The sequence below is a fragment of the Erythrolamprus reginae genome, chromosome Z (genome assembly GCF_031021105.1).
Source record: "Erythrolamprus reginae isolate rEryReg1 chromosome Z, rEryReg1.hap1, whole genome shotgun sequence".
In the NCBI taxonomy this organism is placed as follows: Eukaryota; Metazoa; Chordata; class Lepidosauria; order Squamata; family Dipsadidae; genus Erythrolamprus; species Erythrolamprus reginae.
The window spans coordinates 118,760,660-118,771,784 of NC_091963.1; positions in this window are offsets into that span (position 1 = coordinate 118,760,660).

Here is an 11,125-nt window from a genome sequence, read left to right on the forward strand (position 1 = left end):
TGTATACACTGACATATAAGACTGTCTGTCTCTCTGTCTGTCTTGTCTATCTGTCTTGTCTGTCGGTCGGTTGGTCAGTTGGTTGGTTTATTTATTGTCAAAACATGTACAAGATAATAGGTATGGTATAAACATAAACAAAAGCAAAATAGATACAGTAATACCTCGTCTTACGAACTTAATTGGTTCCCAGAGGAGGTTCATAAGGTGAAAAGTTTGTAAGATGAACCAATGTTTCCCATAGGAAACAATGTAAAATCAATTAATGCGTGCAAGAAACAACCCCCCCCCCCCCCCGCAAAATGGTGCTCTGCTGGGTGCCGCCGCCCGGCTGTCACCTTTTGAAACAGCAGGGGGGCTTCTCGGTATCCTCCCAAACACCGAACCTGAACTTTTGCCGAACTTCCGGGTTCAGCGTTCGGGAGGCTACCGCCCAGCTGTCGCCTTTTGAAACAGCCAGGGGGCTTCTCGGCGTTCTCCCAAACGCCGAACCCAGAAGTTTTGCAAAAGTTTGGGTTCGGCGTTTGGGTTCGGGAGGACACCGAGAAGCTGCGCCGCCCAGCTGTCAGCTTTGCAAAAGAGCCATGGAGCTATCGGCCAGTCGGGAGGCTCAAACAGAGGTGGGGAATCCCAATAGGGAATTCCATGGGCGGAACTTTGACATCACGGAGATGTCCTTCCTGGCCGGCCGAAACGTGGACTCCAGGAAGGACGTCTTCATGACGTCAAAGCTCCTGGACAGGGGGGAGAACGCAGTGGGGAAGCAAAAAGGGAGCTCTACCCCAGAGCACCAAATTTGCATTGAAAGATGAAAGAAAATGGAAGGCATCCTGCATAAGCCACGCCCACAGTGTGGTAGTAAATTTTTTGGTAGCCCTTCACTGGACGGTAGGCACAATGTTGTGCTTATGCACGGCTCTTACAGACCTCTTAGGAATTGAATGAGGTCGACAATAGACAATCTAAGGTTATAAAGTTTTGGGGATTTGGGGAAGAAACCAGAGAGTCACCTAGTAGTGCATTCCAGGCATCGATCACTTTGTTGAAGTCGTATTTTCTGTAGTTGAGTGTGGAGCAGTTTACATTGAGTTTGAATCTATTATGTGTTGGTGTATTGTTCTGGTTGAAGCTGAAGTATTCCTTGACAGGTAGGACATTGTGGAAGATTATTTTATGAACAACATTTGGATCAGATCAAAGGCAACATTTGCTGTGAGCCGCCCCGAGTCTATGGAGAGGGGCGGCATACAAATCTAAATAATAATAATAATAATAATAATAATAAATAAATAAGTACGTACGGTAAGTAAGTAAGTAAGTAAGTAAGTAAGTAAGTAAGTAAGTAAGTAAGTAAGTAAGTAAGTAAGTAAGTAAGTAAGTAAGTAAGTAAGTAAGCTAGCTCTAAGCTATCTAAGCCCAAAATTTCAAGTCTGGTGGAATAAGGTATTCTGTTGCAAGTAGAGGAGTGGAGGGACTCTTCTTGTGAATCTATTTCTATAACTATCTCTGAACCAGAATGTTTAGATGAGGAGTAGACCTTCTTTGTTGATAAGAAGCAAATGAAGTTGAATTTCACAGCAAAGCCTTAACCAGAAATAAGGAGAGAAAGGAAGAAGATATGCGAGCATTGGTGCATTGGTGGAATGATAGAGGCACAAAAGGCATCCTTGTGAAGTGTGTGTTATATAATATTCCCAAATTAGTTTAATGTGAATGAAAAGTCGTATCACTTTGGGATTAGAATAAGAATAAAGAACCAGTGATCCTTCAGAATTTGCTGAATGAGAATTTTTACCAGCTCTCACCATGGGCCATATTAGTGAGGGCACTGCAGGTCAGCAACCTGTAGTAAGTTCCTAACTGGGAATAATAAACTATCAAAATGACATGCAAAGGTTTTCCTGCATTACCTTGCAGAAGGCACAGTAGTGGCAAACAGAACCTGCTTCATACTCATTGTCTTCACCTTCTTCCTCTTCCTCTTCATCCTCATCCTCATCTTCAAATGAAAAGAGATACAGAGACAGCTACATTATGGTTGTTCTCTGATTATTTAATTTTTTTTTAATGTAGGCTAATTCTAGAGGGTGACTATAAACAGAGTAGGAAATGGGGCCCACAAGGGATGGTTGGATTTTTGAATTTTCTAAAGAAAGTATAAACTTCATTTGATCTGAAAAGAGGCGGAAAGCCAAGAATAAAAGCATTAGATTATATATCTTACCTTACCAGAGGTCTGCAGTAGATTTAATTTCTATTATTTACAGATATAGCAGTGCTATAATTCCATGCTATAACTCAATTATAATACAATTACAGCATGTTTACAATTGCTACAACAATAGCAATGATAGCAGTGCTCCAATATTTAAGGGGCTGCAACAAAGAAGATGGGGTCAACCCACCTTCCAAAGTACCAGAAAAAACAATGGATGGAAAATTAATCAAGGAGAGAAGCAACTTAGAATTAAGGAGAAATTTTCTAATGGTGAGAACAGTTAACCAGTGAAATGAGTTGTCTTCTGAAATCGGGGTGTTCCATCACTAGAGACTTATAAAAAGATACTAGACAGCCACACTTATCTGGAATGGTATACGGTATCCTGCTTAAGCAGGGGATTGGACTAGAAGACCGCCAAGGTCTTTTCCCAACTTTGTTATTCTGTAATTCTATTATGGGAGCTGTAGTCCTATGCTCTTGGGCTGACAAGTGGGGAAAAGCTGGAATAAGGTATTGGAAATTGTTTTGATTGGAACAAAATTTTCAGGTTCTCTGAGAAAGGAGGCTATGATGGCAACTGAATCATGTATTGCTGGCTTTCCTCATAATATCGGCTTTTCCCAACACATCCCCTCCCAACCAGCTGTTCTCCAGATGTAGATAACAATTTTATTTTTCTATGATGGCTTAGCAGGTTGGACAAGATTTTCCCCATCAATCATATACTTCCCCACAATATTCACACGTTTCTCACCTTCTTCCTCTCTATGGTGCTTTTTGGCTTTTTCATGTTTGTGATGCTTTTGCCTGTGTTGTTCATGCTTATGCTCATCTTTTTCCCTAGAAGGTACTTCATCAGACCCTTCTTCTTTATCATCATATTTCCGGTGGTGATGATGGCTACTTTGATGATGTGATTTGTGAGCTGTATCTTCATCATCCTCATCTTCATCACTAGCATTGCTTTCGTCCTCTTCTTCTTCTTCATCATCATCATCTTCTTCTTTGTGATGGTGATGCTTATCATCATCGTCAGCATGCTTTCGGTGATGGTGTTGATGATGATGAACATCATGGTCTTCATTGTCATCGTCGTCATCATCATCATCATCATCACCATGATCATGATCTCCATGATGTCTATGATGGCTGTGTTGATGTTCATTATCATTATTGTCATCATTGTCATCATCTTTATGGTGTTGATGATGGCCGTGATGATCATGATGTGACCGACTGTCATCATCTTCATCTTTATCATTGTCATCATCATCATCATCATCATCATCTTCATCACTGTCATCATCATCTTTATCATCATCATCATCATCATCTTTATCATCATCGTCATCATCATCATCATCATCATGATGCCTTTGATGATGCTGGTGATGCTGTTGTTCATCATCATCATCATCGTCATCATCATCATCATCATGATGCCTTTGATGATGCTGGGGGTGCTGTTGTTCATCATCATCGTCGTCGTCATCATCATCATGATGCCTTTGATGATGCTGGTGGTGCTGTTGTTCATCATCATCGTCGTCATCATCATCATCATCATGCCTTTGATGATGCTGATGGTGCTGGTTTTCATCATCATCATCATCATCATCGTCATCATCATCATCATCATGCCTTTGATGATGCTGATGGTGCTGGTGTTCATCATCATCATCGTCGTCATCATCATCATCATCATCGTCATCTTCTTGAGGTTGATGCTTCTCTTTGTCACTGTGGTGATGGTGGTCTCCATGATGTCCCTGATCATCACCATCACCATCATCATCATGTTGATGACTTCCATGGTGTTTATCATGATGATGCTTGTCACGGCTGTCATCATCATCACCATCACTAACACCATGATGGTGATCGTCAACGTGGTGATCATCACTACGAGGCTGGTGATGTTCCTCTTTGTTCTCATCATCTTCATGTTGAGAATGATGACTTCCTTGGTAATGTCCATCATCCTTATCCTGAGCAGCATGATGGTGAGCATGGCCACCCTCCTCATCACCATCGCCTTCTGTATGTCGATCATGGTGTGCATCGTGATGATGCTCTTTGGGATGATGCTGTTCATTTCCATGGTGTTCTACATCGCTGTGTTGTTGTTGTTGTTGACCTTGCGTTCTAGGAAGCTGGAATGAACAGAGGAGGACCAGAAGAAGGCCAAGCATGTAGACTTTCCAAGAAGCCATGGTAAGAACCCTGCTGCTTGCACCCAGAATTCTTAGTGGAGGTCCCAAAGACAGGCAACCAGGAAAAGCAGACAGCACGCAAGGAGAACTCAGGGGTAGAATACTGTTTCCAGTTAGGGCTTATGTGAGTGACGTTTGCAGCTGGCCTAGATTAGCCCTTCAGCTCACAGCCAATGGCTGCCTAGCCCGGCCTCTGGGATAGATGAGAAAATCAAGCCATGGGCTTCCTGCCATGCCCTTATATGACAACACTGGGCTGGAATGAGCTGGGAAGCAACAGGGAACTAAACTCTCTGCCATACCACCATGCTATTATTAGCTGCTCAGAGCAACTGCACATTAGTCCCTCAAAGTAGAAGCCAGCAAGTTTTAGTCCAGTGATAGATATGAGCTACAGCTCCTAGGTGGGTATCAGACTGAGAAAGTGTGTAATCTAGCAGAATCCTGGTTTCTTTGACTGTCTGGGATTTAGACAAAGGGAATCTATCCTTGAAAGGAGAAAAAGACATTGTAGATTTAGAGCTGATAGCGAGATTTCATTAAATCAAACACTCTAGAAATTGAGCTGGAGAAGATGATGAAAGAATAGCAATAACAAGACACTTGCTGCAAGTGTTGTTGTGTATATGTGTAATTATTTTCATTGAAATGCTGGAACATGATGACTTTACTTAAGCTTGCATTAAAATAAAACAACATAGATACACTGTCAACATTTCCTTCTTTGGCTTATTGGTGTTGGGTGATGTGCAAGGCTAGGCAGACTGAAAGGCATGTTTGTGAGTATCAAAATAGTGAAGTACATGAATAAGGGAAAGACAGGGGTATGGCGTAAAAAGATTTGGAGTGTGAGGTTGACAGGAATCATGTGGTCAGAAGTTAATGAGATGGTCCAGGGTATTTAAAGAGGGAGAGAGTGACCTGGAAGGGACAAGCATTCTCAGCAGCTTCAGGAATGTGCTGATGGGTCCTGGGAGCTGAAACCGAATCCAAAGTGCTGGCTGATGTCTATAAATACCTGTGCAGCTCTGCCACACTACCACTGATCCTGGTGTTCTGTTCTCTGTGCAACAGTGGAAGAAGAGCCCATAACAGATTGTGTTGAGCCAATCAGACTCTTGAACACCACCAGACTCCAGGAAAGATTTAAATGTAATGTTCTTTAGGCTTAAGCTTCTCAAGTCTAGATGCTATATCCAAATATCAACACAAAGCACAAACTAAAATTCATGCAACAGGACCTGATGAATAGTGTGCTCTTTTCCACAATCTGCTACTCTTCAGATGTCAGAGGGCAGTTAAAATATTTACAGATCCCTCGCATCCTGGACATAAACTGTTCCAACTCCTACCCTCAAGACGTTGCTACAGAGCACTGCACACACCAAGATAACTAGACACAAGGATGGTTTTTTCCCCGAAAGACCATCACTCTGCTAAACAAATAATTTCCTCACTACTGTCAAACTATTTACTAAGTCTGCACTACTTTTACTACTAGTTTTTTCCCATCATTCCTATCACCCTTTTCCTCCACTTATGACTATATGATTGTAACTTGTTGCTTGTATCCTTAAGATTTTTATTAATAATGATTGTTTCCTCATTGCCCCCTACTTGACCCCTATTTATTTTATTATTTTATTATTTTATTATTTTATTATTTTATTATTTCATTATTTCATTATTTCATTATTTCATTATTTCATTATTTCATTATTTCATTATTTCATTATTTCATTATTTCATTATTTCATTATTTCATTATTTCATTATTTCATTATTTCATTATTTCATTATTTCATTATTTTTTATTATTTTATTATGTATTCAGTTTTTATGCCGTCTTTCTTCTTAGACTCAGGGTGGCTTACAACATGTTAGCAATAGCACTTTTTTAACAGAGCCAGCATATTGCCCCCACAATCCGGGTCCTCATTTTACCCACCTCAGAAGGATGGAAGGCTGAGTCAACCTTCAGCCGATGATGAGATTTGAACCGCTGACCTACAGATCTACAGTCAGCTTCAGTGGCCTGCAGTACAGCACTCTACCTGCTTCGCCACCCCGGCTCATCCTGACAATGACAATCATTAAGTGTTGTACTGTATATCATGATTCTTGACAAATATATATTTTTTCTTTTATGTACACTGAGAGCATATGCACCAAAGACAAATTCCTTGTGTGTGCAATCACACTTGGCCAATAAAGAATTCTATTCTATTCTATTAAATATCATATATGACACTCATATACTACGCCTCCATAAAGATCCCCTTTCCTATAAATATTTCTAGCCTGTACACCCATTTGTAGCCACCTTTTAAGGGCAGATTCCTTGGACTTGAAATGAATTACTTTCTGTCCAGGTAGCATGTTTAGCATTCTTCTTGTGAAACTTCAGCTCGAGAGTTTCTCTTGACAAAATTGTCAGGGCAAAAGGTTACAATGTGGCTGCAAATCTTATCCTAAAGAATTTTGTGAATTGAAGTTGTGCCTTATTTCTTGGGAGAATGCTTCTTCCAATGAGAATTTGCAACAGAAGATAGTCGCCACTTGGAGTTACTTGCAGTATCGGATGGCAGGGGCATGCAGTTGGTATGCTTGGAAGTATTACTTTTGTACACCTTTCATATCTTCTCAAACCATAATAATTTCCTGCGATGTCATTAAAGCTGAGGTTTAAGACTCGTGGACTTCAACTCCCAGAGTTCTTCAGCTAGCTTTGTGGCTGAGGAGCCCTGGAAGTTGAAGTCCACAAGTCTTAAAGTTGCCAAGATTGAAGACCCCTGATATAAGCAACAAAGAAATGCTGGAGCTGAGTGAAAGCTGTACTCGTGCTTAATTTGAAATAGATACCATCAAGACTACTGATGGGCCACCAGTGCTGGTGCTCATGGTGCGCTCCATCCAACGCATGCACTCACACAGCTGCTTATTTGGCTGCTGTGCATTTGCAGCAACCAACATCTCACATGAGCGTCCTCCCACGAGGGAGATTTGGGCAAAAATCGCTGCTTTTTTTTGCTTCTGTGCATGTGGGGAAAAAGCAGCATTTTTGCCCAAATCTCACTCATGCAGAGATGTTCGTGCACGTGAGATTTGGGTGATTTCCCCCTATTTCTTTGCTTCCGCGCATGCAGGGAAAATTACCAATATCTGGCCAGTTGTGCCCATTCACAGCTCCAGATCTACCTGAGCTGTGTACCTGGGTGCATGAGACCTATGGAGCCCCACATCTGGCTACACCAGCTGCTGCCCATCACTGATCAAGACCAATTATATTGGCTTCTAATTAGAGATGTGCAGAACTGAGTCAAAAGTCTTCTTTTAGAGATATGGGCATCTCCAAGTATTCTTCGCAATAGAACAAAATTCGTTGTTATTATTATTATTATTATTATTATTATTATTATTATTATTATTATTATGTCACTACAACACAGCAAACGATATCATTATGCTGGATTTTGAATTTCATCACCAGTCGGGCGCTTCCCAAGCACCTAGGACTGCATGATGTAGCGGCAAATTATGTATGCCGATCCCAGTAAAGCGGCCTTTTGCAATTGACGGAGATTTTGTCAATTCCGATGGTTTTCAAATGTCCGCTGAGATTCTTTGGCACTGCGCCCAGCATGCCAAGTACCACTGGGACCACTTTCACTGGCTTATGCCAGAGTCGTTGCAGCTCGATTTTTAGATCTTCGTATTTCACTAATTTCTCTCGCTGCTTCTCCTCAATTCTGCTGTCTCCTGGGATTGCAATGTCGATGATCCATACTTTCTTTTTCTCCAAAATCAGGGTGTCTGGTGTGTTATGTTTCAAAATTCGGTCAGTCAAGTCCCACAGTAGTTGTGCTTGATCATATTCAACCACTTTTTCGGGCTTATGATCCCACCAGTTCTTTGCCACTGGTAGATGATAGTTTTGGCACATGTTCCAGTGGATCATCTGTGCCACAGCATCATGTCTATGCTTGTAGTCAGTCTGTGCAATCTTTTTGCAGCAGCTGAGTATGTGATCGATTGTTTCATCTGTTTCTTTACAGAGTCTGCACTTTGGATCGTCTGTTGATTTTTCAATTCTGGCTTTGACAGCATTTGTTCTAATGGCCTGTTCTTATGCAGCCAGAATTAGTTCTTTTGTCTCCTTTTTGAGTATTCCACTTGTAAGCCATGACCAGGTCTTTTCTTTATCCACTTTGCCTTCAATCTTCTCCAAGAACTGGCCATGCAATTATTATTATTATTATTATTATTATTATTATTATTATTATTATTATTAATCTTTAAGCATCATATTTTAATACAGATCCCCACCCCTTTTCATACATTGTTATTATTTGTTAATATGCAATATTTTGTGTGTTTATGGTGTCTCATATCATCGTCTTCGTCTCACATTGTCTCGCAGTCTTTCTTATTGTTTCTTAGTCCATTCGTACCATTTGGTCCACACTTTGTGGTATTCCAAGTTCTTTTGTCCCTTGAGTTCGATGGTCAATATGTCCATTTTGGCACACCTATATATTTTGTCCAGTCATACATTTTCTGGAGGAGTTTTCTTATCTTTCCAATATTGCGCACACACAAATTCTTTTTTTGTAGCCTGACCAACACTCCTGATTTAAAGGTGGACTCACACTGTCTGCCTAAAATGAAACAAAATCTTAGGAATGCTCTAAGGCAAATTTTTCCCAGTGTTGACAATCAAAATGAATTGAGGAGCTATTCTAGTCTTCCCACTTTAACAATAATAAGACATAGAATAGAAACATAGAAGAATGGAATAATTATTGGGGAAATGGGGACAGCTACAAAAGAAAGATCATTGTGCCTCATTATCCCAGTGTTTCTCAGACTCAGCAAAATGTATAATGTGCAGAGTTAACTCCCACAATGGGTGGCTGGGAATTCTGGGAGTTGAAGTCCACATATCTTACATCTGCTGAGTCTGGCCTTCGCTGGTGATAATATTTCAGGAGTAGAGCATAGTGATTATCCAGTAATAATTCCCCTTGGGATGTTTCACAAGAGAAATATGTTCTCTGATAAACAGACTAGCCCTCTGCTAGACTACACATGGCTTTCTGTGCTGCCATATTTCAAAAATATTAATCCATAAAGTTTGGTGAGGGAAAGAAAATATGCAATGATTTATCAGACTGATTAAAAACAGTTTTAACAGAAGAATTGCTCAAATTAGAATGGTAGGTGTTATTTTAGAAGCAAACAGTCTGTTTATTTCTATTTTTCCAACCCTCAAAGCTTTCCCCCATCTTTGGCAAATGGTTAAAAAAAATGGTTAAATAATGCTAAGGGTAAAAAAAACAAATCAGCAGCTCGATTCTGAGGCAAAAAAACTTGTAAATACTGTAGCTTTATCCCAAGCACACAAATTTAAAAATAAAAAATAAAATAAAATAGGAAAGTATAAGCTTTAAGGAAGAAAAATGCTGCCTTTGCCCAGTGAAGGGTTACCCAAATTTTTACTCCAACACTGTGGGCGTGGCTTATGCATTTTCTTTCAACATCTTTTGGTGCAAATTGGGTGCTCTGAGGTGGAGGTCCATTTTCACTACCCCACTGCGTCCTCGCCCCTGTTCGGGCAGCAGGCCTCCCCTGCCTTTGCCCCATCATACCTCCCTCAAAAGAGGTTTGGCAAATGGTTTCACACTTATTGAGAGTAGTGTTGGGCGAACTGAACTCGCAAAATTCGGGTTCGTACCAAATCTCGCACCGTGGGCAGGTGGGGGGGGAGTTGCTCTCTGTTATACTTCACTTTTAAAGTTTTAAAATTTGATTTCATTTTATTTAATTTGATTTTGTGGGCTGCAAGACTGCCACTCAGTAACACACACCCCAAAAAAAGTTTGCTGACCAAGCTGCTGTTCCTGTATAAAAGAGTTCCAGTGTGGCCAGCTGTCTACTTTGTCCTGGTGGGAAAGCTTCCCTGCCAGGACCCAAGCAACAAACTGTTTCCTGAGTGAGGAAGACCAAAGTTCCTGTCCAAAAGAGTTCCAGTGTGGCCTAGTGTCCTTCTTGTCCTGGTGGGAAAGCCTCCTTGCCAAGACCCAAGCAATAAACTGTTTCCTGAGTGAGGAAGACCAAAGTTCCTGTCCTTACTTGCATAGTTCTGGTTCGTGCAGAATTCTGTTAATGTAGAAGGGATACATCAATAACTTGCTTTCTGTGCATTTCCTTTTCCTCTCTATTAATTAATTAATTAATTAATTAATTAATTTTTTATTTGGACTTGTATGCCACCCCTCTCCGGGGACACAGCAATCTAAATTAAAGTCACATAGAGCTCTCTGGCAAATGTCATTTGGGGTCATAGAAACATAGAAACATAGAAGTCTGACGGCAGAAAAAGACCTCATGGTCCATCTAGTCTGCCCTTATACTATTTTCTTAGGATGGATATATGTTTATCCCAGGCATGTTTAAATTCAGTTACTGTGGATTTATCTACCACGTCTGCTGGAAGTTTGTTCCAAGGATCTACTACTCTTTCAGTAAAATAATATTTTAATGGGTCCAAATAATGGGTCCAACCACAGGGCCACTTTCTGTCAATTTCTTCCTCTGCATTTCCTGTTTCTATCTAATCTAAAGCCTCTAGTGCTCTCTCTAAATTTAATTTGGGGTCAACTGCAAGGCCACTTTCTCTGCATTTCCTTTT